This window comes from Mesoplodon bidens (assembly GCF_964165515.1).
Source record: "Mesoplodon bidens genome assembly, contig: HAP1_SCAFFOLD_558, whole genome shotgun sequence".
Lineage (NCBI taxonomy): Eukaryota > Metazoa > Chordata > Mammalia > Artiodactyla > Ziphiidae > Mesoplodon > Mesoplodon bidens.
This window is the reverse complement of record NW_027671652.1, coordinates 98,969-120,615: the sequence shown is the minus strand read 5'-3', so window position 1 is coordinate 120,615 and position 21,647 is coordinate 98,969. Positions and strand designations below refer to the sequence as shown.

The window sequence follows — 21,647 nt, the reverse complement described above, 5'->3', positions numbered from 1 at the left end:
AAATTTTCACTGTTCATACAAAGAAATGTCAATCTTTGAAAAATACATAAATGGTCTTTGTATCAATTAGAAACTTTCCTTCCTGTTTGTGGGTGAATAATATCTGTTGTGTGAATATACACACTGCATTTTCTTGATCCATTCATCTGTCAGTGAACACTTGGTTTGTTTCCACATTTTGGCTCTGAATCTTGCTTTTGAATTATTGTTTGGACTTTGATGAGAAGTATCTCTGTTGTTCAGGATGTGCCCAGAGGTTTATTCTGTCTTCTGATCACTTCCATATTTCTAATTAGCCCAAGCAATGCATACGTAGAGTCAAATCAGTTCATCCAAGGTGCAGGGACTGAGTGTCTCTTTGGTTTGCACTCGTGGACTTTCTGAGATGTTCTAGGTCTCAGAGGCCGTGCAAAGAGTGTCTGAGGTCCTCCAGAGCTGCCACAGCCTGGCTCTCCTCAGGGTCTGCACTGCTGGGAAAAGCACTGCTGCTTGAGGACCTGTGTCCCACTGCTGTAGACGTTGCATTGTTAGGAGGCAAATGAATTCAGATTTGCGTTCATCATGCTTTCAACCATCACAGCTGATTGGGTCCTTGTATAACAAAACAGAAGTTCACTCTCCCTCTTGGCTAACAGGCTTTCAAATATTAGAAGGTTGGTATTCTGTCCCCATGAAAATTTCTCTTGTATACTGTGAAATACCCTGATTGCTTTATCTAGTCTTCAGATCTGGATTTGCATAATCCCACCCCACCGCACCTTGTCCAAATGTGCAACAGTCGGGTGGGACCCATCTTAAGATGTGTTGGTATGTTGTCCAAAAATGGCGTAAACAGCCCAGATTGAATGTGATGTTGTAAGTGAGCAGGACCTTGTGGGGCCTTCCTGGGACGGATTCTCCCCATGTCTTCTGCCTGCTTCTTGTCTTTAGAAAATTTTAGCCTCCTAGCCTTCCGTGAGTTGGAAACAAACAATTTAATCAGAGAAGGGAGAAAGTGCCAAAAGAAAGGAAAAGAGTCCCAAAAGACCAAATAATACTAGTGTAGCCGTTGAACAAAGTCAAGGACCTTTAGTTCCTCCTCAAGGGCTGTAGATACTGTTCTGAGCCACGTCCTTGGAGCTGTTTTGCAGAGACTGAAGCCCCCAGCAGGGGGGAGGAAGGTAACTGCATGCTGCCCACAAGCACGTAGACCCCAGAGCAGCTGGAACCAGCCGGTTGATGATGTTGACCTCAGATTACCTCACCACCAACCAATCGGAAGAATGTCCACAAGCTGACCACACACCCCTCAACCTCCTCTCCCTCACCCCACTCGTTTGTAATTCACTTTAAACATTTTTTAAATTTTATATTGGGAGTATAGTTGATTTACAGTGTTGTGTTAGTTTCCGGTGTACAGCAAAGTGATTCAGTTATATGGACACAGATATCTATTCTTTTTCAGATTGTTTTCCCATTTCGGTTATTACCGAATTTTGCTTTTTTTTCGTGGTGCTGTGTGGCTTGTAGGATCTCAGTTCCCTGACCAGGGATTGAACCCGGGCCACGGCCGTGAAAGACCAGAATCCTAACCTCTGGGCCACCAGGGAACTCCCTAGGTTACTACAGAATATTGAGTAGAGATCCCTGTGCTCTACAGGAGGTCCTTGTTGATTTCCTGTTTTATATATACTTGTGTGCATATGTTAGCCCCAACCTCCTGATCTATCCCTCTCCCCCACCTTTTCCCTTTGGTAAACATAAGTTTTTTTTCTATGTCTGTGAGTCTGTTTCCGTTCTGTTCAGAAGTTCATTCGTATCACTTTCAGATTCCACACAGGAGTGGTAGCATATGGTATTTGTCTTTCTCTGACGTCCTTCACTTAGTCTGATAATCTCTAGGTCCATCCATGTTGCTGCACATGGCATAATCTCATTCTTTTTTATGGCTGAGTAGTATTCCATCACACATATGTACCACATCTTCCCTATCCATTCCTCTGTCGATGGACATTTAAGTTGCTTCCATGTCTTGGCTATTGTAAATCGTACTGCTATACATATTGGGGTGCATGTGTCTTCTTGAATTATGGTTTTCTCTGGGTATATGCCCAGGAGTGGGATTGCTGGGTCCTACGGTAGCTCTAGCTTCAGTGTTTTGAGGAACCTCCACACTGTTCTGCATAGCGGCAGCACCAGTGTACATTCCCACCAACAGCCTCACCCCATCTGTAAACACTTTTCCCTGAAAGCCACTGGGGAGTGGGGGCCTTCTGAGCCCTAGATACCTGGACCCCTTGCTTGTTGCCCTGCCATAAACGCGGCGCTTTCCTTCACCGTGACCCGTGTCCGTAGACTGGCTTTAGTGCGTGCGGGCGAGTGGACCCAAGTGTGGTTCCGTAACAGCGTGTTTGGAGATCAGCAGAACTGTCGCCTCTCCTCCTCTCTCTTCCTCCTGCGGATGCAGTTTAATACAACAACGGCTGTAGCTCTAGTGCAGAAATACCAGTGGGGTGAAGCAGAAGGGCTTTGTCAATACAATCCTTTGGGCATGAGAGTCCCGTGGAGAAAATATTCCAACACAGATGCCTGGACCCAGCCTCACAGATTCTAATTCCACAGCACTGAGCCAGGGCCTAATTTTAACCTTCTCAATGGACATGCTTCCGATGTGGAAATGACTGGGTGGGATGTGCCACCCAGGCTGGTGCAGTAGGGGGTCTTCAAGGCATCGTTGAATGCAATAAGCAGGAGGGAGGTGAACCGTGACCTGGATTTCAACCAGGCAGCCTCCGGCACGGCTGTGGCCGGGCCATGGGTCCACAGCTGAGCAGACGTCTGTGTCAGCCTGCAGTCCTCCTGCCAACGGGTCCGTGACAAGCCCTCCAGCGGCCTGGTGCTGCTGCGGATGAGCAGCCCTGGGATCGGAGTTCAGCCCAGGCACCTACCTGCTACATACATAGTGCATGTGCTTGTGAGGAAACCGCCCTCTCCACCAGGAAGCCTGGAGCACATCCTCCCGTACAGCCCTCAGAGGGGACCAACCCTGCTGACACCTTGATCTCAGACTTGCAGCCTGCGTAAATGTCGGACAGTGCATTTGTGTTGCTTAAGCCTGCCAGTGTGTCGTATTTTGTGACGCAGCCCAAGTAAACTGCCACGACCTGTATTTTGAATAAGAAGGAATTCACATGAGGCGGTCACTTTCCTGCTTCCCCTGCCTTTATTTTTTTTATGTTTATTTGTATAAAATTATTTATCTCTCTTAGGCTGCATCGTGTCTAATTGCAGCACGCGGGCTTAATTGCCCCGTGGCGTGTGGGATCTTAGCTCCCGGACCAGCGTTCCCAGGCTTTGAACCCACGTACCCTGTATTAGAAGGCGGATTCTTTACCACTGGAACACCAGGGAAGTCCCTCCCCTGCCTTTAAATTAAGACGTGTCGCTGAGCTTCAAAGAAGAGCCTGTCCTTTTCTGTTAGATTACAAACTTGAGTTTTCTTCTTAAACAGTGCGTTTCCTGGTTGTGGTAGATGTGTTAGTGTTGAAAAAAATGGTTGAGAGACTTTAAGAGGAAAATGATTTTACAAATCCTGAAGATGGGTGCCAGTTATCTTGATAAAATTGGTATGTTAAGAGACCCAAAATAAACAGGAGAAAACACAGGCAACTACTTAGGAAATGCAGGATGGGAAAGGCTTCTTCAAGTACAGTGTCCAAGCTGATGAAAAGTATGAAGTGAAAGTGAAAGATTTGAACACAAAATATCTTTTTAAGTGTCTGTATAACAGAACGTGAGAGTAAAAAATTAAGTTAAAAAGATAAAGAACAGGGATTGACAGATACACACTTTTATATGTAAAACAGATAAACAGTAAGGACCTACTGTATAGCCCAGGGAACTATGTTCAATATCTTGTAATAACCCATAATGGAAAAAAGAACCTGAAAAAGAATACATATATTCTTACATAAATACATGTAACTGAGTCACTTTGCTGTACACCTGAAATATTGCAAACGAAGTATACTTCAATAAAAATAGATAAGTGACAAAGTAGGGAAAATATCTGTATTTAATAGAAATGCAGATACAAAAAGAGAAAGCTTTATATTGTAAATCTCCATATATATGAAGAGATCTTAATGAAAGCAAACTAAAAGGTGGCCATTGCTGCTTCTGGTCAAGGTGAAATCGCAGGGTCCAGGTTTACCCTCCTAGCTTCAACAACTTTAAAAAGGGGGAAATGTATGAAATGACAGTTTTTCGCCTTTTGGAGAGAGGGGTGAGTCGTGAGAGACATCAGCTCACTGCTGGACATCCTGTTCATTGGGATGACTCCGTACTTATTATTCCCTTTTTTAGAGCATTTCCTGAAGACAGCTTGTAATAGAAAGACTTCCAGAGAGTGTCCAGGGCAGGGGGCTGGGGAGCCCAGCATGTCTCTGGGCTGAAGGGATAGAGTGAGGTGTGGAGGTGGGCACAGCAGCTGGGGTTCACAGGCCACCCCAGTCTTCTGCTGAGACACGGTCAGTGCACGTGGGTGAGGTGAGAACTGGAGGCCTGGTGGCGTGCTCATGGGCGCACTGCCCTTCCAAGGCGCTTCCCAGCAAGGTACTCCGTGTAGCTGATGTCCTTACGTGGTGAACTTGGAAAATGCGAGAAATGCGCCCTGGAGGTTTGCCAGGCTCAGGCTCAGAGGAGGTGTGGTCGCTGTCATTCCCACACAAGCAGCATTTCATCGGTGAGAATTCAGGCAGAGGCCACAGTCAGCAGCAGCAAGAACTGGAAAAGACCATTCGTGGCTCTAAGCAGCCACTTCCAAGAGCAGTTTTGGAGAAGCACACATTTTGTGCAGGATTCATTTAATGTGGCAGTTCAGCTGGGGAAATCAGGAATGGGTTAGGTGCTTATTCATTTGCATGAATCATCACTTCTTATTTCCGTTTTTAGAGGATTTCCTCAAGACGCTTGTAATAGAAATACTTCCTCTGTCCCTTTCGTAAGTATCTAAATCTTTTTAAAAGCTAAATCAGTCTCTTGCCAGCATTACAACCCAGGAATGTTTATGTTAAGGACCTGAGAGCTATCTTCTTTATCTCTCTGTCACCAGGGGAGTTTAGGCTAGGTGTTAGGCACTTTCCTCTGAGCTATAAGTACGTGCTTGTCCTAGAGATAGGAGAGGTTGTCTTTCTCCTTTGGATAAAGGGTATTAACTAGCATGGACAGCCACCGAGATGACCAGGTGAATTTAGGATGTACTCTGAAAGAATGTATGCCATTTTTATGGTGGTGTCAAGTCTATTCCCATGAGGCAAGTTCCCGTTTATCTTGAGAACTTGTATGCAACAGATTTTATCTGCTGAGCTATAAAAAAAAAAGGTGAGGTTGATTTCATTTGCACAAACATTAGTGGTTCACCTGTGGGTGCACAGCACAGTCTGGTTTAATGGTTATTCAACAGTAAAACCGTTTTCTTTCTCTCTACATTTGTGGAGAGGATTTTCTCGGTTGGCGAGAGATTTTTTATTTTTATTTTGTGTGTTCGTTAATTAATTAATTAATGAGACTGTGCTGCACAGCATGCGGGATCTTAGTTCCCCAACCAGGAATCAAACACGTGCCCCCTGCAGTGGAAACTAGGAGTCTTCACCACTGGACCACCAGGGAAGTCCCTGGAGATTTTATTTTTACCTTTTCCCCTAGCAGCTTTTAAGGAACAGTTGGCCAAGAACACAGTTATATTATTTCACCCCCAGTGATAAATAGTGATAAATCATTACCCTTCTGATTCCATTTTTGAAAAATGATATTTTTACCTAACATAAACAGTATCCTGTATAAGAGGTAAGATCCCAGGTATCTGTTTTCTGTTTTCGGTTTGTGTGTACGTTCTGATTTTCGTACAGTTTTTAATGCGTTGGTTGTGTAATCTAAACAGCTACAGTTTCTATTTTCTTTTCCTTCCGTGGGCAATATTAGTTTGTGTCATGGCTGGGCATTTATTGTATTCTAGGATTTGAATGAAAGTTGTAGCGTTTCAGTTAAGCGAACATGATACCCTCCTTCCCCTCTCCTGGTGGTGGGGGAATCTCAGATGTAACCCGAAATGTCCCAGGGCCGGGAAAGGACCAGGGAGCCTGGAGACCATCACACAGCCCCCACTTGAGGCCACACCTTTCCTTGATCCCTAACAGGAGTGAAGACAAATGGGCAATGGAGTCCCTGGTCCAGGCGGCACAGCCTCGCAGCACAGCAGCACTTGAGCGCCAGATGAGAAGGAGACATTTCATACGCTCACTATCTTGACGGCACGGAGACTTCTGGGAGGCTTCTGGAGTCCGGGTACTTGTCCCGTGCTCCTGGCGGGCTTTGGCAGGCGGACTTCGGGCGTCCGCCTGCGCAGGTGCGCCTCATGATTTGTGCGTGTTGGCGCACGCGCACCGTCGCCGCCCCGCCCCCGCTTCCTGTGCGTGCCCAGGTCGTCGCTGGCCGTCGTTCCCCCGTCTTGGCCTCTTGCGGGCGAGCATTTCGGGGCCTGCGGGGCGGTACGCTGTCCGGGGCGGTACGCTGTCCGGGCCGGCCGGCAGCCCGCGGGAGCGGGCTGTGCGGGCGAGGGTTCGCGTGGGCCGTGCGGAGGCTGGAACTGTGACCTCCGAGCTCGAGCTGCGGAGCCCGCGTTTGGGCCGGAGTGGCCGGGCGGCCGGCAGCGGTGCAGTGCCCGACCATGTGCAGCGCGGGGCCAAGCGAGGTCCCGGGAGGGACGTGGGCCCAGAGCCGGCTCCTCTGGCCCAGTGGTCTCGGGAGGCGGAGCGGAGGGACCCCGAGAGAGGAGCGCGCCCGAGGAGCAGCCCCCGGACCGGAGCCTCGGGAGCCCGGGGCCGGTGAGTGAGTCCCGACGGGGTAGGTGTTGCGTCTGCAGGCCTGTAGTTGGTTGTGGAGCCTGCGGCCCTTGAAGAGCAGGGCTTGGGGTAGCCCGCCCCGGGCCCCGCGGTAGAGCCACCTGGAGGGTTTGACCGCTTCCAGGAGGTGGAGGGGCCGGGCTGGAGGACAGGGCTGGCTGCTCCAGATGGGGCTCCCCTGGGACTTGTGAGCTCCGGTGTCCTCGGGGAGCAGGGTCCACAGGCTCGGCCGGGACGTGCCGCGGCTTCCCCTCCGTCCAACCCCGATCCTCCACCTCCTCCTCGTCCTCCCCCTCCTGTCGCCGTCTCGGCATCTCGCACGTGTGTCTCAAGGCGCGTCAGCACCTTGGTTGTGTAATGTAAGCGTCCGCCGCCCCCCTGGGTTGTGCCCTGTGGAGTCGCCCAGTGTAATCGGTGCAGGATGAGTCTGCAGGGCTTCTGTCCTGCTGCCTCGGGTGAGGAAGGAAGCGATGGGGCCTGAGAAGGGAGATGACTTGTCCTAGACCCTCACCGGGTGTGCACGTGGGGTCGCTCACAGGACTCCAAACTCCTAGGGCAGGTGTTCTGTCCACTTAAAGTCAGCTTTAATAAAAGATGTTTTCGAGCGTCGCACTTAAGTTTGTAAAGTTTGTACAAATCATTGCAAGACTGAAACGCACCTGAGTGTGTCCCTTTATTCTGGGTATCCTGTGGATGTTCTGATCTAAGTTGTTAACAGACTGAGAAGAGATAAACTATAAGCGTTTTTTAATTTCATATTTAATGACGGAGGTTTATTTTAATAGGATTCAATGTACACTCGCTACGGAAAAATAAAGTATCCCCTCAGGTACCAGAGTCACGTGGGAGTTACAGACCTGAGGGTGGTTGCTCCCTTCTTATTCTCACAGGCCCTTCTGAAGGTGAAAGGACGGGTCTCCCACAGGTGTCTCTTGTGGAGCGCGGGGCGGGTGCTCGTGCACCCCGAGCCGCTTCAGTTGTAGCTTCACTGCCTGCGTTTTCCTTCTCCAGGTCCGCCTCCACTGTCACAGTCCTGCACGTTGTTCCAAGAGCAGCGGAAAATGAGTCAGCCTCTGGTGAGTTTTTCTGTTTACGTATTTACCTGCTGCTGTTCTTTTGTGATAACACCTTGGGAGGCGAATAGTTCAAAAGTTAAAATGGGAAAGTAGGAGTCTGTAAAAGATGTGGTTAGACAAAGTGTAGAGGAGCAGGTCAGCACCAAGTGTTTCTGGCAAGTTCTACGTGTAGATCCCAGGATCCTCTTAGAGCCACAGTACAAGGCTCGTGTTCTTGACATTTGTGGCAAAACACCATCCCTTGCTTGACTTATATGGTCCTGCCAAATCACTTTTGTTCTCGAGCGTTAAAAGGTTTCCCTGAGGATCCCGCTGTAGGCCGCGAGCCTTCCTGAGCAACAGCCCCTAACGTGTTGACGTTGGTGCCTTCCTTGTGCTTCCTGTAAGCCGAGAGCGTGCTGTCCAGGGAGCACTCAGTGCATATAAGTTGTCTGTTCAGTAGAACACCGTTGTCACATAGGTACATTGTTTTCAGTGCTCAGTCGAGGGACGCAATGAGGATCATCTGGAAGAACAGCCTTGTCACCCTTCCAGTAAACTGCGCTCTTTGTCTCTTACAATCTCAGAGGGTCGCGCTACACACCATGCAGTGAGGTCTCTGGCAAAGATTCTTGTTTCCCAGCTGAATTGTATCGTGCAGCCTGCGGTCTTGGTTCTGCCCCTCCACGGAACCTGATCCGGTTGAGGTGACCTGGCATCCAGCATACAAAGCAGTGGAGATTTGCCAGTCTTCACCTCAGACCACTGTCGCCTTGCCATCCGCAGAGTCTGCTCTGTTGGTTTCTGTGACAGATCTCTCCTTGCTGTCTTCCTGACTGACTCTGTCTTCCGCCCTCTGTGTGTGTTGTCGTTTCACCCTTGGTCCATGACTCTCCACCCCGTCTGATCTCACCCTCTGGTGCTTTTCACCTCCAGCTCTGTCAGTTCTCCCACCTGGACCCGACAGATGCCTCTGTCCAGCCACTTGCCAGCATCTCTATGGCGTTTGTCCAAAGGGCACCTCGGATGACTAGATCCAGTAGATCCAGAAATGATTATTTACAGCTCCCCTGCCCCTTGCCTTGTCCTGTTGTCTCTGGCGGCTCATCGTTGCATCATCCAGCCTGTCACCTGCCCAGAAAAATGAGTTCATTCTAAAGTCCTTCTCCATCCTCTGTTACCACGTTGTGGTGTGAGGCTTGTTAATGTCGTCTTCTGGATGGTTTTTATTCGTTCTCCTTCATCCCATACGTGGTACCATTAAAACAGCTTATCTGTTCATTTCTGTAGTTACAGAAACTTCTTTTCTGTGCCGCTACCTCTTTCCTCCAGCAGCTCAAGTGTATTCTCCACGCTGAGTATTTCTCCTAAAATATTAATCACAGCGTTTTGTCTGCATGTGGGAAGCACTTTAGAGGTTCCCTGGGTGACTGGACAAACGAGGTTGCCGTTCCGCGGAGCCAATAACCATCGAGCCCAGCACTGGGGGGAGGTCCTAACTCGCCGATGATGCGTTTGGATGGATCTGTGGGGTAAAATCCTGATCGGAGAGGCTTAGGAGAGAGGAGTGGGAGAACTGGGTTTGTTCTGGTCCCAACTTTTTCAAGACATTTTGCTGTGATGGGGAAAATAGAAACTGGACAGTAGCTGGGGTAAGAGCTGAGGTCCGGGGAGGATGTTGTGTTGTGTTGTGTTGTGTTGTGATGTGATGGGAGAAATAACAGTGGGAATGATCCAGTAGATGCGTGTGGGGGAGGGGAGAGCTGCTGCCCGTGGTCCTGGAGTGGGGAGGGGATGGCTGAGCAGGGTTGCAGGTGGGGAAGCCCTCCGATGGCTTCTGTGTTCTCAGGGAAGCAGCTCCTCAGCTGAGGGTGAGGGTGAGGTTGGGGGGTTGAGGGGAGAGCAGAGCTCTGGGGCCCAGCTCCATCGTGACCATCAGCACACACAGTGCATCCAGCTGGGAAGACTGTACTTGCCTTCCCTGCCTGAAAAGCCATCTCCTTTCTTAAATGTGGGAGTAATTACTCTTTGGGGAGCCTGTGTAATTACACGGGTGCTGCTCAGCTCAAAGCGAATTGAGTGCCAGTTCTGGCCACGGACATTTTCTGCTCTGCTGATGGAAGGGTCCCCAGAGGAAGTGTCCTGCTTGCCTGGCTCTTGGCCTCGAGGACCCTTCACACCATCTAGTGTTGTGTCTTTTATCTTTTTTTTTTTTCTTTTCTTTTTGCAGTATGCGGGCCTCTCACTGTTGTGGCCTCTCCCGTTGCGGAGCACAGGCTCCGGATGCGCAGGCCCAGCGGCCATGGCTCACGGGCCCAGCCGCTCCGCGGCATATTGGATCCTCCCAGACCGGGGCACGAACCCGTATCCCCTGCATCGGCAGGCGGACTCTCAACCACTGCGCCACCAGGGAGGCCCTGTGTCTTTTATCTTTGACATAAGCATCAAATGTCTTCAGTTTCTGCATGTGATCTTAAGAAGCAATTCTCTGCTTCCAGGAGCTTCTATGCTCCTCGGGAAAGGCACTTCACAGATGTAATTACAGGAGAGGACGGGAATCCTGCCCGTCGATACATAGGGAACTCCAGAGTGCTGACAAAGCAGAGCCTGCTTTTATTTATTTATTTATTTATTCATTTATTCATTTAAATTTTTTATTTGTTTACTATTTAACTTATTCAGTTTCAGCTGCGTTGGGTCTCTGTTGCTGCGCGCGGGCTTTGTTCTCTAGTTGCGGCGAGCGGGGGCTACTCTTCGTGGCAGTGCGCGGGCTTCTCATTGCGGTGGCTTCTCTTATTGTGGAGCACAGCTTCTAGGCATGCGGGCCTCAGTAGTTGCGGGTCGTGGGCTCAGTAGTTGTGGCACGCAGGCTCTAGAGCGCAGGCTCAGTAGTTGTGGTGCACGGGCTTAGTTGCTCCGCAGCATGTGGCATCTTCCCGGACCAGTGTTCGAACCCGTGTGCCCACCATTGGCAAGCGGATTGTTAACCAGTGTGCGACCAGGGAAGTCCGAGAGCCTGGTTTTAAATGCATTGTCAGAGCACGTGGCTCAGTGACTCGGGGAAGGGGGACGGCCCTCAAGTGCCCAGGACTTGGGTAGCTGCAGAGGTTGGCGAGGCTCTCAGAGCAGCGTGAGGTGGACTGGATGAGGCTCCTGAGGTGCTGGTAAGGACCTCCTTCCTTAGGATGTGGGCCTCCCGTCAGGAAGAGCGGGACGTGAAGGCAGGCAGACCCTGAGTTTGACTGAAGAGCCTCCCCTCTGTGCTGGTTTTGGTTTCTTTCTGTGGAGAAACTGAAACCTTGTAATTGGGACAGTGAGTCATCTGATCAAAAGATGTCATGTGTAGAGACTGTGGACGGCATGAAACGCGGGGTGGGGTGCGGTGGGTCAAGTCAGGGGGACTCTGGGCTCCAGCGCGATGCCCGACAGGAAGGGGCGAGGCCGCGGCGTGTTCCCGCTCATCCTAGGCCCCGGTAAGCAGTATGGACGTTCCCTTGGGGTTTTTCTGAATCGTGAATGAGGTTGAGAGTATTTTCACGTGCTTAGAAGCCGTTTCTTCTTTTTAATTGGTGGACAGTCTCTAGAGCAGCTTTAGGGTTATAGGAGACTCAGAATCGAGCAGACAGCGCTTTCCTATACCCGTCCCTCTGGGTTCCCTCCCTTGGTAACGTCTGTGGCCTGTGTGGCGCGTCATCTCAGTGATGGATCGGCATTGACACCTAATTCTCCCCTGGAGTCTGTAGTTTATATTAAGGCTCACTCTCTGTGTCCTACTGTTCAGGTTTGGACAGGTGTGATGACCTGCAGCCACCCCTGCAGTGCCACCCAGAACCATTTCACTGCCCGAAACATCCCTGGGGGCCACCTGTTCACCCGCCCAGTGCCCCCAGGCCCCCGACAGCTGCTGGTCTTGTTACTGTCTGTGTATTTTTGCCCTTTCGAGAATGTCACGTAGTTGGAGTCCTTCATTCTGTGGTCTTTTCAGACTGGTGTCTTTCTGTTTTTGTATGAAGGGCCTGTTCATGTCCACTGCCCGTCTTACTGCCCCAATGCTTTCCTGTGGTTTTTTTTTTTTTTTCTGTGCGCACGCCTCTCACTGTTGTCTCCTCTCCTGCTTTGGAGCTCAGGCTCCGGACGTGCAGGCTCAGCAGCCATGGCTCAAGGGCCCAGCCGATCCGCGGCATGTGGGATCCTCCCGGTCCGGGGCACGAACCCGTGTCCCCTGCATCGTTTGGCACTGGAAGGCTTCCAGAAGCCTCCCCCTTCCATTGCAGCTGAGGAAGCAGCTCCTCAGCTGAAGGTGTGGGTGAGGTTGGGGGTTTGAGAATAGGCAGTTGGAAGAACTCCTCAGTCTGGAAGACACGATGTGGGAGGGAATCTGAGTAGCTCATGTAACGTGTGTATAGATTATTCATTAAATCTTGAGTTAGCTCTTAAGATTGAGAAGAAGCAGCATTAGGGAATAATAAGCGAGCTGTCCTCCACATCCTAAGACACGGTACCAACTGAGACTATAAATCTGCAGGTCCAGATTCATTCACAGATGGTAGGCTGCTGGGAAGCTGTTAGCCAGAGTTAGGGGGTTAGGGAGCAAATCCCCAACTTAGATTCTGTAGAGGGTAACAACCTGCCTCTCTCATGCAGGGGGAGATGGAATTCTCAGCTCCATGCCTCAGGACTCCGGTCCATTATCATGGCTGTTGTAATCTGTTTCTGAAGTGGTCTTTTCTACAACATTGAAAAAAGTGACTGCATTATCCTGAACATTTTTATCAAGTAACAAATCAGCTGATATAAATGCATAAAGTTGGCTGAAAGCAGGCCAGGATTTCAAAGCCCCTTCGGCATGTCTAGGTTGGGCACACGTCATGGAGCCTAAGAGTTTATTTAGATGGGGAATCTTAAAAAGCTGCGACTAAAAGTGACCATGAAATCATCAAACTTTTAAGTTTGAAAAAGGCTCATTCTTTTTCATATGTAAAAAAGCATTAAGTGAGTCATTACAAGAGCTTTTTAAAAAGCCTGTCAAGAGAGTGACAGATACAGAACTTTAAACCCATGCCTCTGGGGCCAGTGCTCTTTCTGTCATAAAATGTTTCTCCCTAACATTTGATGAATCAAAACATACACACACACACACACACACACACACACACACAATGTTAAGACCCAGTGTTCACTCTTCAACTTGCTTTCAACCATATGGAAACTTTATGGATTGAGTCTTTCAGATATTATTTCAGAGCAGATAAGCCAAACGCTATTTCTCTCACCTGGCTCCAAGCACTGTTTAGTCTTCTCCAACTGGGTGTAATTATTCACTAGGGATCTCACCTATTGTTCAACACTCAAACTTGTGATGGCCATGCTGTGGACTCCATTGTCTTGAGAGGAAAGTTTACACACCAAAACATTTGGGTGGGTGAAAGGAACACAGGAGAGGAGACTAGAGGAAAGGTATCGGTAAATATGTAGTGAGTTGTTGCTCTTCTACCTTGATTATGCCTGAATGGCTATTTTTATTAACATGAGCTTGTGCTACATGCTTGATGCATGACACACGCAGACTCCCTTAACTTAGAACATAATTGTGGCACATGTATCTCCAGCTACAAATATAGATACCAAAGAGCCTAAGGAGCTCTGAGAGTCACATACCTTCATTTATGTTTTTTGACTTTTTCTTTTTTTGTGAGAATTGAATAGAAATAAAAGCTAAAAAGTATCCCTTATTCACCTAGCAATTTCTTCTCATCTTCCTTTTCTCAGGTAACATCTCTAGGAATCCTCCCATACCCAGGAAAAGATAGTTTCTCCTGCTCTTTACAATCAAAACCCCCTGGGCAACCCTTTCTCATACCTTTTATAGTAGAGTGTTGAATTGTGGATTTACTTGTCTGAATCTTCTTTAACCTGTGAGAAAATTGAGTGCAGGGGCTGAATCTTCCAACGGTGTATCTTCCAGTGCCAAGCACAAAAGAGTCAACTAACATGTAGCTTTTTAAAAAAAGTATCTTGTACATATTGTAAGTGTTCAATACATTTGTACATCAAATACCTGAAATAATCAAGGCTGAGAAATATGATAGGAAAAACTTAATATTAAGGAGGATTTATAAATGAGTAGAAAGGGGATTTTAGGGAAGAAATCATGATTTAAGATTATTGGTTTTTTTTAACCTGGTATATGTTGCGGATTGCTATAGAAGAAAAGGCAGTTCAATACTTTGAAAATGTGTGAAGTCTATATTCATTAGTTCATCAGCTAAAATAAGGTGGTATGCCCATCGCTGCTCATCTTTCAAAAATTTTCATAAATGTCAACTTGTTGAAAATATTTTTGAAACTAATTTTTCTTTACCTTTTAAATTCTCTTGGAATTAAACATGGTGATTTACCACTAAGACCTTCAAGATGTATTAATTTATTTAGACCACCATAATAAATTTGAGAGAGTCTTTGTACAGAGATGCATTTAAAAAAACACAGTTAATCACCCAAAAGTAATTTATAAAGGAATTCAAATTTTAACCATTACTCATAAAAAAAGGTGAAAAAAGGAATTAAATTCATAAAAAGTTGAACATTCTTAAATCTTCATCCCCCTACTCAATTTTCTTGTAGTTCACAGTGCTGCAGAATTCCTAATGCAGAAATCCTCAATTATATCCAGCACTTTTTGGCTTTTCCCTTTTCTTTACAAACCCTCCATTATTTTCTTTTTCTTTTTTTTAAATATCTTTTTTGGAGTATAATTGCTTTACAATGGTGTGTTAGTTTCTGCTGTATAACAGAGTGAATCAGCTATATGTATACATATATCCCCATATCCCCTCCCTCTTGTGTCTCCCTCCCTCCCTCCCTATCCCACCCCTCCAGGCGGTCACCAAGCACCGAGCTGATCTCCCTGTGCTATGCGGCCGCTTCCCACTAGCTCTCTATTACTCTGTGTTTGGTAGTGTATCTATGTCCATGCTACTCGCTCACATCGTCCCAGCCTAACCTTCCCCCTTCCTTGTGTCCTCAAGTCCATTCTCCACATCTGTGTGTTTATTCCTGTCCTGCTCCTTGGTTTATCGGAACCTTTCTCTTTTTTTTTAGATTCCATATATATGTGTTAGCATACAGTATTTGTTTTTCTCTTTCTGACTTCCTTCACTCTGTATAACAGACTCTAGGTCCATCCACCTCACTACAAATAACTCAAGTTCGTTTCTTTCTATGGCTGAGTTATATTCCATTGTATATATGTGCCACATCTTCTTTATCCATTCATCTGTTGATGGACACTTAGGTTGCTTCCATGTCGTGGCTATTGTAAATACAGCTGCAATGAACATTGTGGTCCATGACTCTTTTTGAATTATGGCTTTCTCAGTGTATATGCCCAGTAGTGAGATTGCTGGGTCGTATGGTAGTTCTCTTTTTTAGTTTTTTAAGGAACCTCCATACTGTTCTCCATAGTGGCTATACCAATTTACAGTCCCACCAACAGTGTAGGAGGGTTCCCTTTTCTCCACACCCTCTCCAGCATTTATTGTCTGTAGATTTTTTGATGATGGCCATTCTGACCGGTGTGAGGTGATACCTCATTGTAGCTTTGATTTGCATTTCTCTAATGATTAGTGATGCTGAGCATCGTTTCATGTGTTTGTTGGCAATCTGTATGTCTTCTTTGGAGAAATGTCTATTTAGGCCTTACGCCCATTTTTGGACTAGTTTGTTTGTTTTTTTGATATTGAGCTGTGTGAGCTGCTTGCAAATTTTAGAGATTAATCCTTTGTTAGTTGCTTCATTTGCACATATTTTCTCCCATTCTGAGGGTTGTTTTTTCGTCTTGTTTATGGTTTCCATTGCTGTGCAAAAGCCCCATAGCAGTATTGTGAGTGTCACTGAAGCAGACTTGGGTCCACTTATCCACGTGCAATAAACCCAATCTACTGACACTGGGTTGTGGTGAAATAAAGTGCCGTGTTTTATTGTAAGGCACCATACAAAGAGTCCGGGACAGCTAGTACTCAAAAAGCCTCATTTTCCTGATGGGTTTCAGCAAAGTGTTTTTAAAGGCAAGGTGAGGGAGGGGAGTCCCAGGGTATGTGATCAGCTTGTGCACAGTTCTCTGTTTGGTTGATGGTGAGGTTTCAGGACAGTGTCACAGGGGTTAACGTCATCAATTCTTTGGCTCCAGTAGGCCTGGGGGCTATGTGCTCATGGTCATTAAGTAGTTAACCTTCCATTTGGTGGGAGTTTTAGCATCTGTAAAGCAGGAAATGTGCATCAAATACTGTTATCTATGTACTTCAGAGAGGAGCTAAAGTAGAGGATATGGGGGAGGGGTCTATCCTAGGAAGGCCCCATAGGGTCCTCCTCTGTTATATGAGCCCTGATGTTCTTTCCAAAATCCTCTTAAAGTTGAAGACAGAGAGATTGGGTTTCCATTTTTTTGCTACCAAAAGCATCCTAACTTATACACTTGGCATAAAAATACTCTACTAATTTGGTACCTGCTCAGAGGTCTTGCTCAGGGCTGTACACAACTCCAGCTTGTGTCATTCACATTGACATTATTATGAATGGTACCCACTGGAGTTGTGCAGTCCCCAACTTTCATAGTTGTAAAAGGCTGTGCTGTATCTGCTCATCTTTCCAGCTCCCCTTCAGTTGTCTTACATATGTGAGCTACAGTTGAGTCAGTTCCAACTACTTTTGCTCTCCAGAGGAACCATGGTATTACTTGGGGTTTTTGTGATCACTTTGTTCCCAGTGCCAAATACAGATTCTTCACAGTTTGTTCATCTGACAGAGTCGTGTTTATTCTTTGATGGTCTTCTCAGATATCACCTTTACTCTAAAACTTTTCTGGTCACATCATTTTCCTGCCATAGACCCTAGGCACTCATAGTAAATGACTTTATCAAATGTAAACATAGCACTTTGTGTACATTTCTATCAGTGCATCTCATGATGCTTTTTTATGTTAGTCTTCTGTACTGACCTATGTGCTTTTTGAGCAAACAGATTTTTCTAATTGTGGCCTAGTAGAGGAAACCCTAGCACACAGCAGATGCTTAAAGGACTCTCTCTTTGTGGACTGTTTAATGTATTCATTAACACTCATAATTCACTGAATGAACCAAATCATTTAATATTTACAGTTTTCCACAGCAAGATCTTTTTCGACCCACCGCCTAGAGTAATGAAAATAAAAACAAAAATAAATAAATGGGACCTAATGAAACTTAGAAGCTTTTGCACAGCAAAGGAAACCATAAACAAACTGAAAAGACAACCCTCAGAATGGGAGAAAATATTTTCAAACAAAGCAACTGACAAGGGATTAATCTCCAAAATACACAAACAGCTCATTCAGCTCAATATCAAAAAGACAAACAACCCAATCAAAAAATGGGTGGAAGACCTAAATAGACATTTCTCCAAAGAAGACATACAGGTGGCCAAGAAACACATGAAAAGATGCTCAACATCACTAATCATTAGAGAAATGCAAATCAAAATGACAGTGAAGTATCACCTCATACCAGTCAGAATGGCCATCATCAAAAAATCTACAGACAATAAATGCTGGAGAGGGTGTGGAGAAAAGGGTACCCTCCAACACTGTTGGTGGAACTGTAAATTGGTACAGCCACTATGGAGAACAGTATGGAGATTCCTTAAAAAACTAAAGATAGAGCTACCATATGACCTAGCAATCCCACTCCTAGGCATATATCCAAAGAAAACCATAATTCGAAAGGATGAATGCACCCCAATGTTCACTGCAGCACTATTTATAATAGCCAGCACGTGGAAGGAACCTAAATGTCCATCAACAGAAGAATGGATAAAGAAGATGTGGTACATATATACAATGGAATATTCCTCAGCCATAAAAAGGAATGAAATAGTGCCATTTGCAGAGATGTGGTTGGAGCTAGAGATTGTCATACAGAGTGAAGTAAGTCAGACAGAGAAAGACAAATATTGTACAGTACCATTTATGTGTGGAATCTAGAAAAATGGTAGAGATGAACTTACTTGCAAAGCAGAAATAGAGTCACAGATGTAGAGAACAACCTTACGGTTACCAAGGGGGGAAGGGGTGGGTGGGATGAATTGGGAGATTGGGACTGACATATATCACTACTATGTATAAAATAGGTAACTAATGAGAACCTACTGTATATCACAGGGAACTCTACTCAGTGCTCTGTGGTGACCTAAATGGGAAGGAAATCTAAAAAAGAGCAGATATATGTATATGTATGACTGATTCACTTTGCTGTACAGCAAGAAACTAACACAACATTGTAAAAGAACTATACTCCAATAAAAATCAAATAAAAATTTTAGAGTTTTCAATCTCCCATTACCACATATATCCAGATGCAGCAATATTTACTTCTTCCATCAGTTGCCAATGTCAACTAAAAAAACCCAAACAATAGCAGCGTAGTAAGGAGAAACTTTACTCAAAAGGGTAAGTGCGAGGAGGGGCCTATTGCAATTGGGGGAGGAGAACTATCGCATTAGGGAGAATGCTGTGACCCTAAGATCTGCAAGCCTCTCAGTGGTTAATCAAAAGGGGTTTTTCTTCTCTTGAGAGGAAGTAACAAGGGTATTAAGGGTAGGGTGTGGGCAAATGGGATAAAAGAGTAGCTTGAGTGGATGGTAGATCAGAGAATATTTTACCCTGAGGTCAGCCTGTTCTTAGGAGAGATTATCTGTTGACTCAGTCTGACAGTGAGTCCGAGTTCTGGAGCCTGGAGGAAGGAGTGAAACTTTACAGTTTGATTAATAAGCAGTTTGTTCCAATTGATTAGTAGGAATAAACACTTCAGATGATAATTTATGAGACAAAAAAATGGCAATTTGGAATATCTTTGTCTGGCATTGCCATAGGTAAACAAGAGGAGGCATCTGTGGTGGTTCTTAGGAATAAGCTGTTTTCCACAACACAAAGGGCAGAGGGATATCTTAACTTTTGCTGTTTTCCAGGATTCGAGGGCTCAGGTAAAATTCCACATTGTCACTAATAATAGTTTTCAGTATCGAAGGACACAATTAGACTATATAAAACTTTATTTTCTTTTCCAGTGGTCATCACACAGCCAAGCAAATGTATCCACTTGTTAAATTTAATTACCTTTTATCTTAGAGAGTTCCCCCAAATTAAATAGGTCGGAAATTTTTATAAAGAATCAAATATTGCTTTCCTGTCTGAAAAGTGTGGACTGAGTATCAGAGACTTATCAGATTCCTTTCAAGCTAAAGTCACCTTCATTCACTTGATAAGACTGTAGAGGGCACAGTTGGACTGAAACAAAGCTTGAGTGAAAGAGTGTGAGAACTTCATTACACCCAGCTAATACCCACCTGTGTGCTGTCAGTGATTCATATCTGCCTTTCAGAGCAAAGGTCTTTTAAAAAATCTTTTTGAAAGAGGGTTTTCTTATTTGTCACTTTACTTTCTTTTTAATTAATCCTGACAACATTTCATGTGAGAAAGTGTGTTTGAAGAGATAGAATTATAAATGAGTCCAGCATTATTGTTATAGTCCCTGTATTAAAATGTTACTGTAAGCTAAGGCAAGGAAGTCAAAGATAGTAGATTAAGAGAAAACTGCTGGGGAAATGAGCAAGCATTATTAAAAACAAGTGACAGGTTTGTATTACTCTATTGGAAGGAGCATATAGTAGTGGAAAGACTAAGGAATTAGTTGGGCTATCCGTAAGCTATTTGAAGCACAGCTTTTCCAAAGCTAAGTAAAGTTTTGTCTAATCATCAGCTAATTTGTGGTTTCAAAATCCTGTAGTGTTCTTGATGCAGTTACCACCAAAATGAAGCATGCCCTTCTTCCTAATGGTCTACTCCTCCCCTTCCTTGTACTCTATGTGCAAAACAAATGACATATACGAACTCTTTATGTTCTCTTTTCACCCTGCTTTCATTCCACATTGCACCAAGATTTCATTTTCCACATCAGTAATGGCTTTATAATTTCCAAATTCAAAGGTTTTTCTTCTGTCTCATTTACCTTAAAATCTCAATTGCCTTTGATTTTTTGCTCCTCACAGATGACTCTTATCTTTTTGCTGTAATTGTGTTGACTATGTACTACCTGTTACTCTTTTCACATATTTAGCAAATCAGTTTGTTACTTTGAGTGCTTCTTTTTGATTTTTCCCATTCCATTATTTTGGGAATTCACCATACTTCTGTATTTTGTGTGCTGGTTCTCCTCTATCAGACTATTGATTGAATTTTATGTTTCCAGCTAAAACCTGCCATTGGATTGGCTATTACCTCAGTGGGAAATGGCTATGGTATCCATGTAATGTACTCTCACTAAAGCCCCAACTTTGTATTGCTAATTGCCTTCTAAATATTCATAAATGGATGTCTTGCTGTTCCTTGAAAGATAGCTATTCAAAATCATTTTTCTCTCCAAACCTAGTCCCTCTTTCTGATTTTCTCATTCTTCCATCTCTGCCATAGCCTTTAGATAGAAAAAAATTTGACTGTTTTTTGAACTAACACTCTGTAGGCTCCTTGCTATCCTCCTAGGCCAGGTCTTTGGGCCAAGGTAACTAGTGTCTGGACCCATTAGAAAGTCCAAGGGGGCAGAATTTTCTTTATGCTTTGTTCATTAATGTAGCCTAATCACAAAGGATGATAACTAGCTCAATTAATATTCATTAATAAATGAATGAGCCCAAATACCCAAAGTTAGGTTCTCCTATTATTTATTTTACATTAATTACCAGATGAATATTTTTAATACCACTTTTGTATTGCTGCTTTTCTGATCAGAAACTTCATTGAGTCTATTTTGTCTCTTTTTTTCTGACTTTTAAGATTGTCCATTTTTCTATTCTAAGGAGGTCCTAAGAAAGTGAGTTAATGTTGTGGGTAAGAGTGAACATACTGGAGTTAAACAGCCTGAGTTTGATTATTGTTCTTTCATTTACTAACTGGGACAGGTATTTAATTTTTCTGTGCCTCGGTTTCTACGTCTTTAAAATTGAGATAATGATCACTGGATTGATGTTAGGATGAAATAAGTTAGTGTGTCTTAAGCACTCAAACAGTGCCTGGTATTTAATGAATGCTCAATATGCATTATTATTATTATTATTATTATTATAAACCTCTACATTTGAAAAGCATCTGTACAGTCAGTGACATCCAGATGTTTAATAGAACATATCCCATCTTTCAAACAAAATTTTACATGTAATCCCAATAACTTTATGAAATACAAAATAAGTGTGGCTTTGATTATTTGTACCCTCCGCTCTTTCATAAACTCATAAATGTCCTTGACAAAATCCCCAAACTCCAAGAACTACAATTTAAAAACCCCTGGTCTCAGTAACTTGTTTTCTTTTTTTTTAATATTTATTTTTTTGGCTGCACTGGGTCTTAGCTGTGGCATGCAGACTTCTTAGTTGTGGCATGCGGAATCTTAGTTGCAGAATGTGGACTCTTAGTTGCAGCATGCATGCGGGATCTAGTTCCCTGACCAGGGATCAAACCCGGGCCCCCTGCATTGGGAGCACAGGGTCTTACCCACTGGACCACCAGAGAAGTCCCTGGTCTCAGTAACTTTTGATGTAAGTATTTACTGATTGACTAAGTCATGTTGAAAACCATTAGATTGTAGAAAGAGCAGGCATTTTAATAATACATCTATTATATTGCCTGTCT

The 21,647-nt window shown here is 45.0% G+C and overlaps 1 long non-coding RNA gene across 1 annotated transcript in view; it reads left to right on the top strand.

Annotated features, from left to right (window-relative positions):
* Positions 1-6,233: 6,233 nt before the first annotated feature.
* The window catches only part of LOC308611224, a 72,077-nt gene continuing 56,663 nt past the window's right edge, over positions 6,234-21,647 (top strand). Inside the window, exons 1-2 of the long non-coding RNA XR_014014797.1 lie at positions 6,234-6,324; positions 7,893-7,957. This is a non-coding gene — a long non-coding RNA (uncharacterized lncRNA). The remainder of the gene's footprint in view (positions 6,325-7,892; positions 7,958-21,647) is intronic.